At 45.5% G+C, this 17,495-nt stretch overlaps 1 long non-coding RNA gene across 1 annotated transcript; it reads right to left on the bottom strand.

Annotated features, from left to right (window-relative positions):
- Positions 1 to 6,061: 6,061 nt before the first annotated feature.
- On the bottom strand, positions 6,062 to 10,769 carry LOC130203722 (uncharacterized). Its single transcript, XR_008833526.1, has 2 exons — positions 10,724 to 10,769; positions 6,062 to 6,347 (listed from the first exon to the last, which is right to left on the bottom strand). It is a non-coding gene; the product is annotated as an uncharacterized LOC130203722 (long non-coding RNA).
- Positions 10,770 to 17,495: the final 6,726 nt, after the last annotated feature.

Here is a 17,495-nt window from a genome sequence, read left to right as displayed (position 1 = left end):
CTAAATACATTCTGCTATTTTTTTTAATTATTATTTTGTCCAAGAAAGTAATTGGTGAAATCATTTGCTAGATTATTGCATCATATATTCAAAAACGTATTTCATTTTCAAACGTCCGCAGTGAAGGATGACAGCTCGAGGCAATTTCCCAGTCTAGTTAGCTGCAGGAAGTTTTCATTATTTTTTTAGCACCTTTAATCGGAAAAGCTAAGTTAAAAAAAAAAAACTCAGGGTGAAAGACTTCATGATTCAAACCTGAGAGTGATCGCTAAAGGCTGGGAACGGGTCACAAAGCAAACACCTGAGGGGTTGAGGTCGCCGGTTCACGGGCATTAATCACAGCTGTCCGGCTAATGGCGACAGCAGCACTCGGGTCAGGTTTGATCAGCACAATCACATGTGACTGTCGTCCAGGGGAAGTTGTCTCCCTCGATAACGAGCGTTGAAACGGGCTCAGTGGGACGAGCTGTCCGCCACACCGACGCTCTCATCGAGGAAAGCCTTCGCTGTGGAAGCCGCGGGGTTTGTTTTCAAATCTTCTTCTTTCCACTTTATCGACCATCATGTTCTTTCAAAGGTGATGCCCTCACGTCAGATAGAACATGATAGAGTACGCCCGTCGACAAGAGAGAACAAGTTGAAATGCGCATCTATGATTCTCTTCCAGGAGAGAAAACTGGTAGTGCCCTCTAGAATAGCCTTTAAGTAGAGAAAAATGAAAGTACCCTCTATGATGTCTTCCAGTTGAGAAATTGTTGTAAAGTGTTCTCTAGAATGGCCTTATAGTAGAGAAAACATCATGAAGGACCTTCTATGATATTCTTCCAGTTGAGAAAACTGGTAGTGCCCTCTAGAAGGGCCTTCTAGTAGAGAAAATTGAAAGGTAAAGTGTTCTCTAGAATGGCCTTCTAGTAGATGAAGGACTTTCTGTGATAGTCTTCCAGTAGAGAAAACTGGTAGTGCCCTCTAGAAGGGCCTTCTAGTAGAGAAAATGTGGTAAAGGACCTCTATGATGGCCTTCCAGTGGAAACAATTTGATTAAGTGCCCTCTAGAATGGCCTTTCAGTAGAGAAAACTGTAAGTACCCTCTATGATGGTCTTCCAGTAGAGAAAGCGTAATTAAACGTTCTCTATGATGGTCTTCCAGTAGAGAGAACGCGGTAAAGTGTCCTCTAGAATAGCCTTCTGGGAGAGAAAACGTGATTAAGGGCATTCGAGTAGAGAAAACGTAATGAAGTGTTCTCGATGATGGTCTTCCAGTAGAGAAAACTGGTAGTGCCCTCTAGAAGGGCCTTCTAGTAGAGAAAATGTGGTAAAGGACCTCTATGATGGCCTTCCAGTGGAAACAAATGTGATTAAGTGCCCTCTAGAATGGCCTTCCAGTAGAGAAATCTTGAAGTACCCTTTATGATGGTCTTCCAGAAGAGAAAGTGTGATTAAGTGTTCTCTATGATGGTCTTCCAGTAGAGAAAACGTGGTAAAGGACTATATACCAACCTCTGTACAGCCCGCTGAAAGTCTGCCTCCCTTCTTGACCCCTGAAGGTCATTTCATCCACGGCAGTTTCAGAAACAAATGTGGTTTAGGTAAATAATACCTTCACTCTCCGCCCCTCCCCTTGAGTAGTCTGAACCTCTCAATCCAACAACGATTGGCCGCCGAGACAAAAGCCAGAGGAGGTGGAAATGAAAGAAAATAAATGGAGGGTGGAAAGATAACACGCTTTGCTGTACATGGAAGCAGAGAGAAGAGCGGCGAAGGTTTATGATGGCGGGCACGCCATGCTGTGCTTGTTTAAGTTGTAGCCTCCGTACATGAAGCCTGAAGAGCAGTCTGATGACTGGACGGTGATCCGGGGTGAAAGGCGCGGTGTCGGGTGGCGGCTACGATGTCGCGGTTCATTTAATGAAGAGCAATAATGTTATCGCACAGAAATGAGAAGCTCAAACTGTGCGGGAGGCTCCTGACAAGCGGCAGTGACAAATGTTCTCCAAACAAAAGGCAGCCGGCGATGACAAGACGACTCGGACCGCGAGTGGAAGTTATGAAGATCCTCATTCCTCGGGAAATGTCTGGCTTTTTCTTTCATTGAGAAACGTTGCTGTTCAAAAAGTTTGCATTTCTTCAAATGTATTTATGTCTAAATTAACAGGTTAAGTAAAGTTAGTGGTCAGCAAATAGTCAAGAGTGAGAAAAGCAAGCACTAAAAGGTTTATTTTAATGATTCTAATATACTCCCAATAATAACATGGTGAATGGTGAACAGCTATTATGTTCGCCAGCTTATTTAATAGGCAGCATATTAACTAATGCTAATTTTTTATTTTGTGTACATACATTTATTTATATATTTATAGATATTCGTATATATATATATATATATTATCTTTATTATAAATATATTTATAGATATATACATATTTATTTGTATATACTTTTATCATAGATGTATTCATATATATGTATATATATATTTATATATATATATGCGTGTATATATATATATATGTATTCATGTATATCTTTATTACAGATGTATTTACATATATATATATATATATATATATTTATTTACATATAAAAATGAATAGCAAAGTTGTGACAGTTCATGAATGTTTCTACCAAATGTTTCTGGCCATCCATCCAAAACAGAAAACACCAGATGTGGAAACTGAGACCTAAAGAAGTAGAAGACGGACCTCTCCGTCCATGGGAACGTTGTTTATTATATACGATAGAATGTCACCAAATAAAGTCACAACACACATTAATGAAGTCTGTGTACGTACTGGAGACCAGACTGGCAGCTGGATCAAATAATGTTAATATTGTAAAACAAAAGGAGAAGAAAAAAGAAGAAGACGAAGAAATGAAGGGAAATGTAGTGAGTAAAGCCCCCTCCCCGCCCCTCCCCCATCCTGTTCCTCCCAGTGCTTGGTCTTACTGTCTGGCACATATACAGATCAGTATATCAAATAATAAGTAGCATATGTGTTTGCATCTTTCTCTTTTTATTCACTGAAGAAACATATTGCAACACATTCAAAAGGACTTTGACATATTTTATGAAATATGTTCAACGTCTAAAACTCTGTGTAAGAAAAAAAAAAAGAAGCACTTCAAGATCTCCAGCGGAGATTATCTGCATTTATGCTCCATTAGTTAAGCTTTTCATTTTGAGGTCTCGTGTTAAAGGGTCAGTTCACCACAGAAACACACACACACACACACACACACACAGAGTCCGTCTCTGTCGCCATGCTTCTTATACCCTCGTATACCTTTAATGCCGCCGTTCCTCCTCCATGGAAACCTCCAGGAGGCGGGCGGGTCGCTTTTTTTATTACCTTCTGCTAACAAGCCGAAACCCTCGCAAGGTGAAGTGCGGCCCGGTGATTAATGGCGGCCGTGACACGTGTGAGCGAGCCCGATGGAGTGTGCATGTAAACGTGGCCTGCCAGGCCTTCAGCCTCACACTTATTGTCATCATTACGGGGAACTGTAATGGGTTCATTACGCCACGATCGGCGGGGTGCAGAAGTGCAGGCCTTTTTAATTATCTCCCTCCATCATTCGACACATTTCTATTATTTTCCTTGTCTTGCTGCTCTCGGCTCTGACGGAGGTTCAGCGCCGTCAAGGCAAATCGGGGGATAATTGGGTCCATCCATCTCTCTCTCTCTAAGCCCCCTCCCCTCTCACCAACTCCCCCTCCTACAATGTGTTTTAACTCCCTGCCTGTATCGAAATACCTCCTTAACTCAGGCCCTGTTCCAAACCCCCCCCCCCCCCCCTGCAGGTCCATTTGATGCGTCTCTGTCCTTTTAAGACCCGATTCAATCAGGTGGAGGCAGGACAAGTACGGTGAGTGACAGGCTGAACCACCTATCAACAAGAGCTACAAGTTGCCCTCATTTAAAAGTCGCATAGCTTTGTCTGGTGGCCCATTAGGGGGCGCTATTCTGCCTTAAAATAATAGTCTAGTCAATAAGTAATGATCAGTACAACATCATTACGTCCATGTCTGAATTTGTATTTGTTTGTTGTTGTTTTTTGTTGCCTGGTAATGTGTAACTTGTAAAAACTTAAAATACGATGCTTGAGAGAAAGGAATCGGCCAACGTGTGACGAACGCTATTATTGCTGATTTCCTCATTATTCCCAAGAGCTGGCAAATTTCGAGATCGTCGCTGATCGGCGTTATTTACAGAATAAAAACCAAACCCCGTCGCCGCACTCCTGTCACTGCGCGGCTGTCGGTTTCAGGTCAACGAGTTACTCCATGTTGCCAAAGGTTCTAGGAACTCTCACGACGCGGCTCTATTCCTGTTATCTTGGTTTCTTCACTTCTTAAACAATTGTTGTTGTTGTTCGACTCTTCCACATCACTCCCTACACACTCCCTTACCCTCCCCCACCTCCTTACCCTCCCCCACCATCGTCCTGTTCGTACAGTCCCGCCCGCCCGTCCCCTGGTGATTGCCCCCCCTCCCGACTCCATGTCAGGAGGCTCCCCGAGATGATTCCTCGAGGCTCCCCAATCACACCGACCCGCCGGTCCCCCGAAGCTTTTAATCTCGGCACATTAATGAAGCGTCGCGTCTAATTTCCTCCCGTCGCCCCTGATGGTCAGAAGGTAGAGGGAGGGGGGGAGGGGCAGCAGCTCAATATCAGCTGATGGACATTTCAGAAATCGGACAGCGGCTTCCCATTTACATGTGTGTGTGTGTGTGTGAGTGTGTGTGCACTGCTGATTAGTATTTGTGAATGGGGGGCGTCCAAGAGAGCTAACATATGCAACTTAAGCACTTTAGTGGTATTATAGTGCTGGACTTCATCCCTGGAGAACTTCCTGGATTACCAAAATAAAGCCAATAAATCTTTATTTTAAATATATATAGCTACACATTTTTGTCTCCACGTGTATTTTATTCATTCCTGATGTGGTTACTTTATACACACTGTACAGCGGCTGTGTCGCCTTAAAATTACCACATTGGAACTGCCACCATTTCACTTTTTGGGGTTCATTTTCCATATTCTTTAAATATATACAGTATATATATATATATATATCATATATTCTTGATACAGAGCCATGACTGTTCTGTGATTTGAATGGTGCTCAGTCAGTGCAGATACAATGTCTCTGAGAACAGGTAACAAGCCTTTAATAACCCAAACAGATCATTCAATTTAAAACATAGAAAAGGGTTTGTGGGCAGAAAGGCAGGTGACCACTGTTGACTTATCCCCTGAAAACAATCTTTACTGCCATGAGTTACTTGGCAGGTGGGTGGGGGGGGGGGGGGGGTCTGCTTATGTATATCATCTTTTTATATACGGAGTCGTGGGTTTGGAGAAGCGGCCTGAGTAGCAGAAAAAGCCACTCGGGTGAAAACACAATGAAAACATTGAGCGCTGCTCCTCCAGATTGTTTTTGGCCTCCGCCGCCCGGCAGGAGGAAACACGAGCCCACCTCCTGCACCGCGCTCCACTTTCGTGTTCGCCGGAAAAAGACCATGCGTTTTTTTCTTCTCTCCGTTTCCCTGTCTGCGGCCTCGAAGTTGTGCGGCGTGGCCAAAATATTATCCAATTAAAACCCTCGCTTACGCCCGCGATGCAATTGCAGCGATTTTGTGCGCGAGGGAAACTCAACTAATTGCTTACTTTTAGTATTTCGTGTTTTTGATGGTGACGTGGGTGGAAACGAACTCGGGGGCTGGAGGGGCAGCGCCGTGGTCAGACCTCCGTCCGGAGGAGGGGATGAGTGGGGTTGTCTCCGCTGACCGCCGGCCATAAGGAATCCAGGAGTTCCAGTAAGTTGGGCTTCAGACACTGAGGGGAACATTAGTGTTTCATTTCACCCTGAACCCACCGCCACCTGCTGCCCTCTCTCTCTCTCTCTCTCTCTCTCTCTCTCTCTCTTTCTCTACCCAGATGGTATTTGTATGCATGTTAAAGCATTTTTGTGAATTTCTCAGCACGTTTCTGACTTTCACTTGAGATCATTTTGATGAACACATGAACTTCGACGGGGCCTGGCAATAAAAGAGCTGAATGAGGATTATTATTAGTTTTTATGTGAATTTGGTTATTTCTGATCAGTTTGAAGTGTGCCTAAGATGTGCATGTTCCAGATGTCTTCCTGGGTCACGCAGTGGGAGGTTTGCTGGTCTGGTCTGGTCTTGATACTCTCTGGTCTCTGTCACGACGTGGTCTTTGTTGACGGTCCCTCTGCCAACACATGTCGCTCCGTGGATGCTCGTGCCTCCCATCGCTCTCAGTTCTGTCATGGATGGGTTGGCAATGAGGACGTCTTGGATGAGGAGCGTCGGGTTCGGCTTCTAGACGATTCAAAGGGCAAAGGTCGTTCAGTGCTTGTGCAGATTCAAGATTCAAGATTCAAGATGTTTTATTTGTCACATACACACACAGGGTGTGCAGTGAAATGAAAGTGGCAATGCTCAGCAGGAATGTGCAAGGGCAACAAGTACACACTATTTACAATAAAAAACAACACAATATTTACAGTAAGTGTGTGTGTGTGTGTGTGTGTGCCTAAGAGGGGCAGTTGTGTGGGTCTATGTGGGGGTCCTGGTGAGGTCGGAGTTCACAGTCCTGATGGCCTGAGGAAAGAAACTCCGTCTCAGTCTCTCTGTTCTTGCAGCGTGACTACGGAGGCGCCTGCCTGACCGCAGCAGCTGAAACAGTCTGTTGTTGGGGTGGTGAGGATCCTTCATGATCCTGCCGGCTCTGGTTCTGCACCTCCTGGTGTACAAGTCCTGCAGGGTGCGCAGTGTAGTTCCAATAGTGCGTTCAGCCGAACGCACTACTCTCTGCAGAGCCTTCCTGTCCTGAGCGGAGCAGTTGCCAAACCAGGCTGTGATGCTTCCTGTCAGGACGCTCTCTACAGCTCCAGAGTAGAAGGACTGAAGGATCCTCTGGGAAACTTTAAATTTCCTCAGCTGCCTGAGGTGGTAGAGGCGCTGCCTTGCCTTTCTCACCAGAGTGTCTGTGTTCGTTGACCATGTCAGATCCTCGGTGATGTGGACTCCCAGGTATTTATACCGCTCACCCTCTCCACAGTAGTCCCGTTAATCCCCAGTGGTGAGTACGTCCTCTGTTGTTGTACCCTCCTAAAGTCCACAATCAGCTCCTTAGTTTTGGTGACATTCATGATGAGGCTGTTGTCCCGGCACCAGAGTGACAGATCAGCAACTTCCTCCAGGTAGGCCTTCTCGTCGTTGTCGGAGATCAGGCCCACCACCACTGTGTCATCCGCAAACTTGATGATGGTGTTGGAGCTGAACCTGGCCACACAGTCATGTGTGTACAGGGAGTACAGTAGGGGCTGAGGACGCAACCCTGGGGATCCTGTGTTCAGGGTGAGGGGTTTGGAGGTGTGTCTGCCCACCCTGACCACCTGTGGCCTGGCGGTCAGGAAGTCCAGGATCCAAGCACACAGGAGGGTGTTCAGTCCCAGCTCAATCAGCTTGCCGGCCAGTCTGGAGGGGACTATGGTGTTGAAAGCTGAACTATAATCAATGAACAGCAGTCTCACATAGCCCCCGCTCTGGCTGTCCAGATGAGAGAGTGTGGTGTGCAGTACCTGGGAGACAGCATCATCCGTGGATCTGTTTGGGCGATAAGCAAACTGCAGCGGGTCCATGGAGGAAGGAGGAAGGCGCAGATGTAGTCCTTTATCAGCCTCTCAAAGCATTTCATGACCACCGAGGTGAGGGCCACGGTCGGTAGTCATTCATACATGCTGGAGAAGCATTCTTGGGCACAGGGACAATAGTGGATCTCTTGAAGCAGGCGGGGACCACGGACTCAGCCAGGGAGGTTGAATATTGTGGTGAACACTGGAGCTAGCTGGTTAGCACAGGTCTTCAGTACTCGCCCAGATATGCCATCTGGACCTGCAGCTTTCCTGGTGTTCACCCTCAACAGAGCCCTCCTCACACTGTGCTCGGTCACAGAGAGTGTGTCTTCATCCCCAGCGGTAGAACTCACCTCGGCTACGCTAACGGTGTTGTTGTTAGCCGGCGAGCTAGCGCTGTTGTTGCTAGCCTCAAACCGTGCATAAAATGAGTTCAGGTCGTCCGCTAGGGATGCGTCGGCACTCACCATTGCGGGGTCTGCTCTGGTAGTTTGTGATAGTCCGTAGCCCCTGCCATAGGCGCCTGGTGTCGCGCTGCTCCATCTGTGATTCCACTCTGTCTCGGTACCTCCTTTTGGCGTCCTTCACCGCCCTCCTCAGTCCATAGACCGCTGCCTTGTACTCGTCCATGTTGCCGGATACAAGACCGGAGTTATAGGCAGCAATACGGGCCTTCACAGCTTCACGGATGGATCTATCAACCCACGGCTTTTGGTTAGGAAAGACCCTAACTTTTACCGTGGGGACGATGGTGTCCGCTAGCGTTGCTATGAGGCTCATTGCTACTTCCGCAAATTCGCTGACGTCACTGGAACTGGATTGGATCATGTCCCAGTCGACGACACGCAGAGCGTCCTGTAGCTCAGCCTCTGATTGGTCAGACCACCGCTTTACGTTCCTCGTCACTACCGCTTCCCGCGCGATCTTTTGCCGGTACTGCGGAAGCAAGAAAATGGCGGCATGGTCCGATTTGCCGAACGGAGGGAGAGAGACAGCCTTGTAGCCTCTCTTGAATGGCGTATAGCAGTGGTCCAACGTTCTTTCCCCTCTGGTAGCACACGTAATGTGCTGGTGAAAGTTCGGCATGACTTTTTTTAGGTTAGCCCTATTAAAGTCCCCAGCCACCACCACAGCCCCGTCGGGATACTTGTTCTGATGCCGACATAACACATCATGTAGGTCCGATAGTGCTACGTCGGTGTCCGCTTGTGGTGGAATGTGAGCGGCTGTGGTGATGACCGAGCTGAACTCCGGGAAGGGAGGATGGACGGCATGAGATCGGCAGATGTGCCAGGTTCGCGGAGCAGGAACGAGACAGAGTCTTAATGTCCTGAGGGTCGCACCACTTGTTGTTAGTCATGAAGCAAACCCTCCACCCTTAGATTTACCAGACTCTTCCGTTCTGTCTGCACGGAAAACAGAGAAGGACTCGGTTGGGCATATGACTCGATCCGGCACCAGCGGGGTCAGCCATGTTTCCGTCAGACAAAAGATGTTACAGTCCCTCATGTCCCGTTGGAATCTGATCCTTGCCCTAACATCATCCATCTTATTTTCCAGAGACTGGACGTTAGCAAGAAGGATGCTGGGCAGAGGTGGACGGTGGGCTTGAACTCTCAGTCTGTTCCGAATTCCGCTCCGTTTCCCTCGATGTTTTCGTCGTCTCCCCGTAGTAGCGGCTCCACTGTTGTTGTTGTGATTCGCTCGTACGATCTCCGCCGGCCACGCTGGATCGATGGAAAAAGTGGACAAAACCCCTTGTTTTGCGCAAAAGTTTATGTCCAAAAGTGTGCTGCGGTCGTATGCTGTTAGTGCCGATGTGTTTGTGGCAAAGAAAATATTTAAAAAAAACACAAAAACTAAAAGAGCGCACAATCTCCGCGGAGCTACCTCGATGGCGTCTGGACACAGCCGCGCCATTTCAACAATTATGTTTGGTACGAATGTTTTAATAAGAAACAATTATGTTTGGTACGAATGTTTTAATAAGAAGACCACGTCAGTTCGTGGGTCGCCTTGAAGAAAACGTTTATTTATATATATTTATATATTTATTTATATATATATATATATATATATCTTCATTCCAGACTCATGGGTCCATAAAATATATATATATTTATATTATATTTATATATTTATTTATGTGTATAAATATATATACACAACATTTAATTGCATCATCAATATATAATATATTCATATACAGGACTGTCTCAGAAAATTAGAATATTGTGATAAAGTTCTTTATTTTCTGTAATGCAATTAAAAAAACAAAAATGTCATGCATTCTGGATTAATTACAAATCAACTGAAATATTGCAAGCCTTTTATTCTTTTAATATTGCTGATTATGGCTTACAGCTTAAGAAAACTCTAAAATCCTATCTCATAAAATTTTAATATTTCCTCAGACCAAGTAAAAAAAAGATTTATAACAGCTGAGTGTTTGTCAAGGCTCAGGAAACCCTTGCAGGTGTTTCGAGTTAATTAGACAATTCAAGTGATTTGTTTAATACCCTACTAGTATACTTTTTCATGATATTCTAATATTTAGAGATAGGATATTTGAGTTTTCTTAAGCTGTAAGCCATAATCAGCAATATTAAAAGAATAAAAGGCTTGCAATATTTCAGTTGATTTGTAATGAATCCAGAATGCATGACATTTTTGTTTTTTGAATTGCATTACAGAAAATAAAGAACTTCATCACAATATTCTAATTTTCTGAGACAGTCCTGTATATATATATATATTTATATATTTATGCATACATATATGTATTTATACTTTATATATATATATATATATATATAAAGACCATGTCGTGATAGAGACCAAAGAGTTGTTCCAGAACACCCTGGAAGTGGATTTGGTACCCGTCCGATTGCAATGCGTTCTACTCATTTCCATCCTCCATTTCCCAGAAAACCAGATTCAGACTGTATTTTACTACCTGGTGTAAATGTGATTTTTGCAGAAGTCTAAATACACGAAGGGTGACGCTGTGCCACTGCACTGTGAGTGTCTTTACACCCAGCTCCCGGTGTTTATCACCTGTCTGACCCCCGTTGGGTTCGGAGTCCAACCACCACGACCGGCCTGGAGCCTCATTACCTCGACCTGTCTGTCTGCCCGTAGGTTCAGTCCATCTGACAGCGTCTCCTCCACCGCCGGCTGCTTTTCAGGATTAATGAGAGCCAATAAAAGCAGCCCTCCCCCCCCCCTCCCCACACACACACACCACCCCTCTCCCCCTGCCCAGCCAAAGCAAAGGCCCGGGCCTTATAGGCCTCATTATTAAAAGCAGTGGCCTGTCTGTGCAAACACGCAGCGACGGAGGGGAAGGGAAGCCGGCTCGCGGGGGGATGAGGTTTCAATAAACGTCAGCCAGCGTCTGCTCTGTTTGGACTGCAAATTATTGCTGGCTGATGCTCTATTATTTTACAACCGAAGATCGCTGTCGAGAGAAAAAGGTAGAAGAGGAGGAGGAGGAAAAAGAAAAGGGAATTTGCGAAGGGAGGGAGAAAAAGAAACTTTGGAAGGAAGCCGAAGGGGGAGAAAAAAAACGGGTTCGTGAATACTATAATAATCTTTAGAAATATTTCGGGAGCGGCCGCAGCCTTAAGCTAAGAATAGGCTGCAGAGAGCTGGGAGGATGCAGATAGGAGAAGTGGAGAGAGCAGAGGAGTTAGGGAGGAGGAGAGGAGAAGGTTATGAAATCAACACCTTCAGAAGACATAACCAGTTGCCTCATTACATCTGCAGGGGGAAAAAGAATATACATATATATATATATACATATATTTATATATATAAATATATTTAAATCTATAAAGATATATATGTATATGTATGTATATATATATATATATATATATTCTCTCCTTCCCAGCTTTCCTTCCATTCCTTACTTCCTGCATGCATCTCTTCTTTCCTTCCTTTGCTTCCTCCCTTACTTCCTAAAAGTGAAAAGCCACAAATAGTCAAGTGAGTAAACGAATATTCGAAATGCTTTTGCACATTGGCAACAAAAAAAACATAACCTGAGTTATGTTAGTTATTTACGTTTTTCTATTACTAACTATTTCCAGATCCACCGGGAGACTCTCGTCACAACCGGCTAGCGGAGTCGAACCCCGGACGCTCCTCCGGCGACACGGTCGCCACACACTGGTGTTGTCGTCCGGCGGCCGCTTGACGTCGTCCGGGCGGCCGACGCTCCGCAGACATCGAGGCTGGACGTCAACACACTGATGTGATCCTGGGCTGAACTGTCACAGGCCTGAGTGTGTGTGTGTGGTTGTGGTTGTTAAGATTTTAATGCATTTGTGCATGTGTGTCTTGTGTCCGCACTTTCATAACACCCCCCCCCCCCCCCCCCACACACACACACACACACACACACACTCACACACTCACTCACACTCTTCTTAAAATAGATTTAGAAAGTCATCTGGCTAACAGAGGAAAGCAGTTTTCTTACCTCATTAAAATTATCTTGGGTTTTTAGTGTTTGTCTGACACTCTCGTGCCCGTTTAATATTCCAGCCCGCTCCACGCTTAGACACAAAAAACTAAACGAAAAGGTGTAACTCTAATGGGCTTTGGCCTCGCCGGCGATTCCTGCAGCTGAATTAAAAAGCAGCGTTATATGTGTTGGCCCGAGGTTAGTCCGTGTTACGGCTTCTTTTCGAGCCTCTCAATTGAGGTAATAAATTGAGTCTGATGGCTAATTTTAGGTGAAACCCAAAACCCTCTGGCTAAACTACGAGCCAGAGGGGACCATTTAATCACAATATGTCTGGCACTGCCGCCAATACAGGAACAAGCGGGGAAAACACACACACACACACACAGAGACGCACAGACGCACAAAAAGCTTTTAGAGTAAATACGTTCTCGCAGACTGCTCCCTGTGTCGGGCGTCAGAGTTAAACGCTGTGGGAGGCTCGAGCTGCCATTTAAATATCTTTAAACATCCACGAGGCTGATTTAAATAGTTTAAAGTCTTTGTGTGTCGCCCGTGTTACACATGGAGGAGAACACTTTGGTTTGTACAGTCGCAGGTTAACACGAAAAAAGTGACATCTGATTCATTTCTAACGCACTTTAAATTAAAAAATATATCTTTTGATTAAAAAACCTGCAGAGAGCATTATTTTTATGGTTTGGGAAATCACATATATGGTCAATTTAACTATTTATTATATTATTATATTATATTATATCAACGTTGCATAGCGGGAGGCCTCGGCACGTCATTGTAATTAACGTATTGTCTTACTGCATTGGAATGATTAGCGAGGACCGATGTGCACTCCGGGGTCGCCGGGCGGATTAGTTACCGAAGAGCCGAGGCGCTCGCTTACACCTACAGCCGAGGGACAGGAGTCCTGTATCCTACTGTATATGTATACATATATATATATATATGTATACATATATATATATATATGGTATTGTTGTTGGCAGGTTGAATGGCTTTTGGGTTTACTGGAACTGTTTTTGCTCAATTAGTTTATCCACTTTAGTCTAAAGAAATGTCCACGAGCCACGAGAACTCCACAAGCATTTGTCACAGTACATTTAAAAAAAAAAATGAATACAAAATAGTTCTATATCTTTTTTATTGGCTGCAAAATCTGCGCAGACACTCGGCCACGCAGAGACTTAGTAATCGTGTTCTTAATAATCTTATTCCGCTAATATTATCCCACGACACGCACAACATGGAATAGCATCTTTTATTGAGTCATCTTGAGTGCAGAGCTGAGATATAAAGCTCTAACTATTCATAAGTAAGAGTAATCTTTAACCTAATTACACAACACAGGCATACATGAAGGTCCGTAGCTTGTCAATAAGTCGTATCGTTTGTGTCGTTTTAAAGAAAGTAGCCGTGGGGGCGTGACAGCCAGCCACAAGTCACGCTACGTGGAAATATACCATGACAGTGATTATATTTTGCATTGCTTAGTGGGAATAATGACATTATTTCCACGCCGACGTGAGTAAATACTTCTGCAGGAAGACAAACAACAAGAGGCCTCGGGGGATTTTTTCTTTTTCTTGTGGAGAAAATAATTCTCCACCGCCGAGTGCTCATAGTTAGATTTATTTTCTCCCTATGTAACACCCTGTTCCGTTTCTCCTGTGTTCCGTGTCTCCTATGTCTCCTCTGTGTCTCCTCTGTCTTGATTGTTTAATTCCCTGCACCTGCCCTCAGCCACTCTTGTCTCGTTACTGTCTGATGTCGTACACCTGTGTTTCCCCCCCTATATATTGTCAGTCTTTCTCTTGTCTGCTGTCGGATTGTCGTCTCTAGTTCCGTGTCTTTTTCCCGTCGTCCTGTCCGTGTTCCTGGTTCTGCCTGTTCACCCTGCCTGCCCTTACCGACGATCCTCTGCCTGCCCCTTTTGGACCTTGTTTATTTTGCAACTGTTTTGCCTCATTAAAGAGTGCTTTTTGTTATTTATATTCGTCCAGCCTGTCTCTCTGCGCCTGAGCCTCACCCCGTCACAAGGACCTGACACCCTAAACATTTATAATTGCATCCAGAGGTGTGTGTGTGAGAGTGTGTGTGTGGGGCCAAGTGGTTCGTCACTCATGCCCACATCAGTTAACAGGACCGTCACACATTTAGAGGGTAAATATGAAGCTATCGCTAGCAGCTAGTTAGCTTAGCATGAGCGCTAAACTAGCCTGGCTCCGTCTGGAGGTACTCCCAGCCCCTCCAAAGACTCACCGATGAACCGGTTCTACCCTGTTTGGTAGATTTGAACAGAAGAAACAACGTGTAAATATATATATAATAATCTAATATTTCTGTTTCTGTTTGGTTGCCAGGCAACCGGACGGACACACGGGGAAAGTTACGACGGCGCAGCCAAGAAATATCCCGGCACACGTCCCACCAGAAACTATTGTTTTTACAATCCATGTTTTTTTGGTGTTGCCGGGAGAAGGATTTCATTGTTTTTGGATGGAGCCACGCTAGCTGTTTCCACCCGTTTCCAGTTGTTATGCTAAGCTAACTAGCACCTGGCAATGAATTAAAATGCTGTGTAGCTCCCAAAGTGGTGAACTATTCCTAAATACAAAAACACATGACTTCTCAAGGCTTTTGAAACGACAATAAAATGTAACGCTCTTCTTCTACTGTTATATTATTAGTATATTAGCCATTAATGCTAATGCTGTAGCCGTCTGATTTTCTGTTTTAACAACACCTGGGATCACCGGCTCCTGGACCTCGATGATGGTGAAGTGCGTCTCTCGCCCCTCTGTCTTGTGTGTTTCTAGCAGCCGGTGTGTAATGTGTGTGTAGTGTGTGTGTGTAATCTGTGTGTAGTGTGTGTGTAATATGTGTGTGTAATCTGTGTGTGTGTAGTGTGTAGTGAGTGTGTGTGTGTAGTGTTTGTGTAGTGAGTGTGTGTGTGTAGTGTGTGTGTGTTGTTGAGTGGAGTTGCTGATCAGATGGAAAACGTGAAGACGGGTTGTTGTTGGGAGGCGACTCCGAGTGACACATGTGACACACACTCCGCCGCCGCGGCTCCTCGTGACGTGGCGCCGCCGCCGGCTCCTGATTGGCTCTTAATTGATTCCTCAGAGAAGCGAGCTCCGTCCTTGTGATCCACATGGAGCCTTTTGGGGTTTCGTTAAATTTGCGGATCTCTTGATTTAAACCCCCGAGTCTGTGATTATTACAATTATGTGGCTTTTGTAATTGGTGGATATCGAGTTGATGGTTTTCTGTGGGTGGGGGGGGGGGGGGGGGTAGATTTATTTGAACCAGTGTGTGCTGCCAGGCAGCAGTGTGTGTTTATGTGGCTCATGTACTGTATGAGCATGTTTATTCATATTTCTGCATCCTTAGCGTCCGCAGCGTGCCGACCACAGCGCCGCCGCTGCCTCGCCGTCTGCTCGCCAGTGTAATGCGTGTTTATGTTTACTTTGAGTGTGTGTGTGTGTGTGTGATGTGTAGCACCTGCCCCTCTCCGACCAGTCGTGCTGCTGTGTGGCAGCGGCCGGGCTGGAGCCTTCCGGATGACATCATCACTCGGTGACGAGGCAGACGGGTCACGGCGCCATGTGGTTGTTGCTGGAAAAGGCTACTCCCCAAAGTGTGTGTGTGTGTGTGTGTTGTTTTGAGTACACATGCCATTTCTTTCATATTATCGTTTAACTTTTCACAATTCTTATTTCTTACCCGTATGTTCCACTCGGCCGGTTCAGACTGGCTGACATCTTTTCTCTTTCTGTAGTCATCCTAGAGTTGTGAGTTACACGATTTTACATCATTTGTAATATTCAACATTGTCAAATTAATGTTTTTAAAGGTTGATATTAGGTCTGTAACATTTTTTCCTCTTGACATATTTTGCGAATATATTTAACAACCACCTGTACCTGCCCTTAAACATCTGGATAGGACACACTAACGACCACCTGTACCTGCCCTTAAACATCTGGATAGAACACACTAACAACCACCTGCACCTGCCCTTAAACATCTGGATAGGACACACTAACGACCACATGTTACTGCCCTCAAACATCTGGATAGGACACTCTAACGACCACCTGTACCTGCCCTCAAACATCTGGATAGGACACACTAATGACCACCTGTACCTGCCCTTAAACATCTGGATAGAACACACTAACAACCACCTGCACCTGCCCTTAAACATCTGGATAGGACACACTAACGACCACCTGTACCTGCCCTTAAACATCTGGATAGAACACACTAACGACCACCTGCTACTGCCCTCAAACATCTGGATAGGACACACTAACGACCACCTGTACCTGCCCTTAAGCATCTGGATAGAACACACTAACGACCACCTGTTACTGCCCTCAAACATCTGGATAGAACACACTAACGACCACCTGTTACTGCCCTCAAACATCTGGATAGGACACACTAACAACCACCTGTACCTGCCCTTAAATATCTGGATAGAACACACTAATGACCACCTGTACCTGCCCTTAAACATCTGGATAGAACACACTAACAACCACCTGCTACTGCCCTCAAACATCTGGATAGAACACACTAACAACCACCTGCTACTGCCCTCAAACATCTGGATAGGACACACTAACGACCACCTGTTACTGCCCTCAAACATCTGGATAGGACACACTAACGACCACCTGTACCTGCCCTTAAACATCTGGATAGAACACACTAACAACCACCTGCACCTGCCCTCAAACATCTGGATAGAACACACTAACAACCACCTGCCCTCAAACATCTGGATAGAACACACTAACAACCACCTGCACCTGCCCTCAAACATCTGGATAGGACACACTAACAACCACCTTGCAACCTCCTCCATTGTTCTCCATTGTTGTTGAAGAACATCACCCTCCTCCTCCTCCTCATCTGGCATATTAAAGCCATGCAGCAGCTTCTGCTCTAAATCCTAAGTGTTCCTCCTCCTCCTGCCGGCTGTTTGTCCGGTGTAAGTACCAGTGTCTCTCTCTCTCGCTCCGCATCTTATATCCTGAGTGCAACATTTGCCCAGATTTTAAAAGGCTGGCATTGAAACCGCGAGGAGAGCGAGAGAGAGAGAGAGAGGAATAAGTGTTGAGAAGAAGAAGTGGCCAAACGGCGAGCTACAGACAAAACATCGTGTGTGCGGCGCATCCGGCTCGCCGCCGCCGCATCGTAATCTAATCAAACCGTTTTTCTCCTAATGACTTGCTCGTAGCGCGTGGGCCGCCCAAACAAAACAACCCAGAATGCACCGCGAGACCCCAGAAGCCGGTATCTGCGTTTTTGCCGAGCGCTCGCTTTGGAAAG

This window comes from Pseudoliparis swirei, chromosome 13, assembly GCF_029220125.1.
Source record: "Pseudoliparis swirei isolate HS2019 ecotype Mariana Trench chromosome 13, NWPU_hadal_v1, whole genome shotgun sequence".
Lineage (NCBI taxonomy): Eukaryota > Metazoa > Chordata > Actinopteri > Perciformes > Liparidae > Pseudoliparis > Pseudoliparis swirei.
The sequence above is the reverse complement of the archived record's forward strand: the minus strand, read 5'-3'. Positions and strand labels throughout refer to the sequence as shown.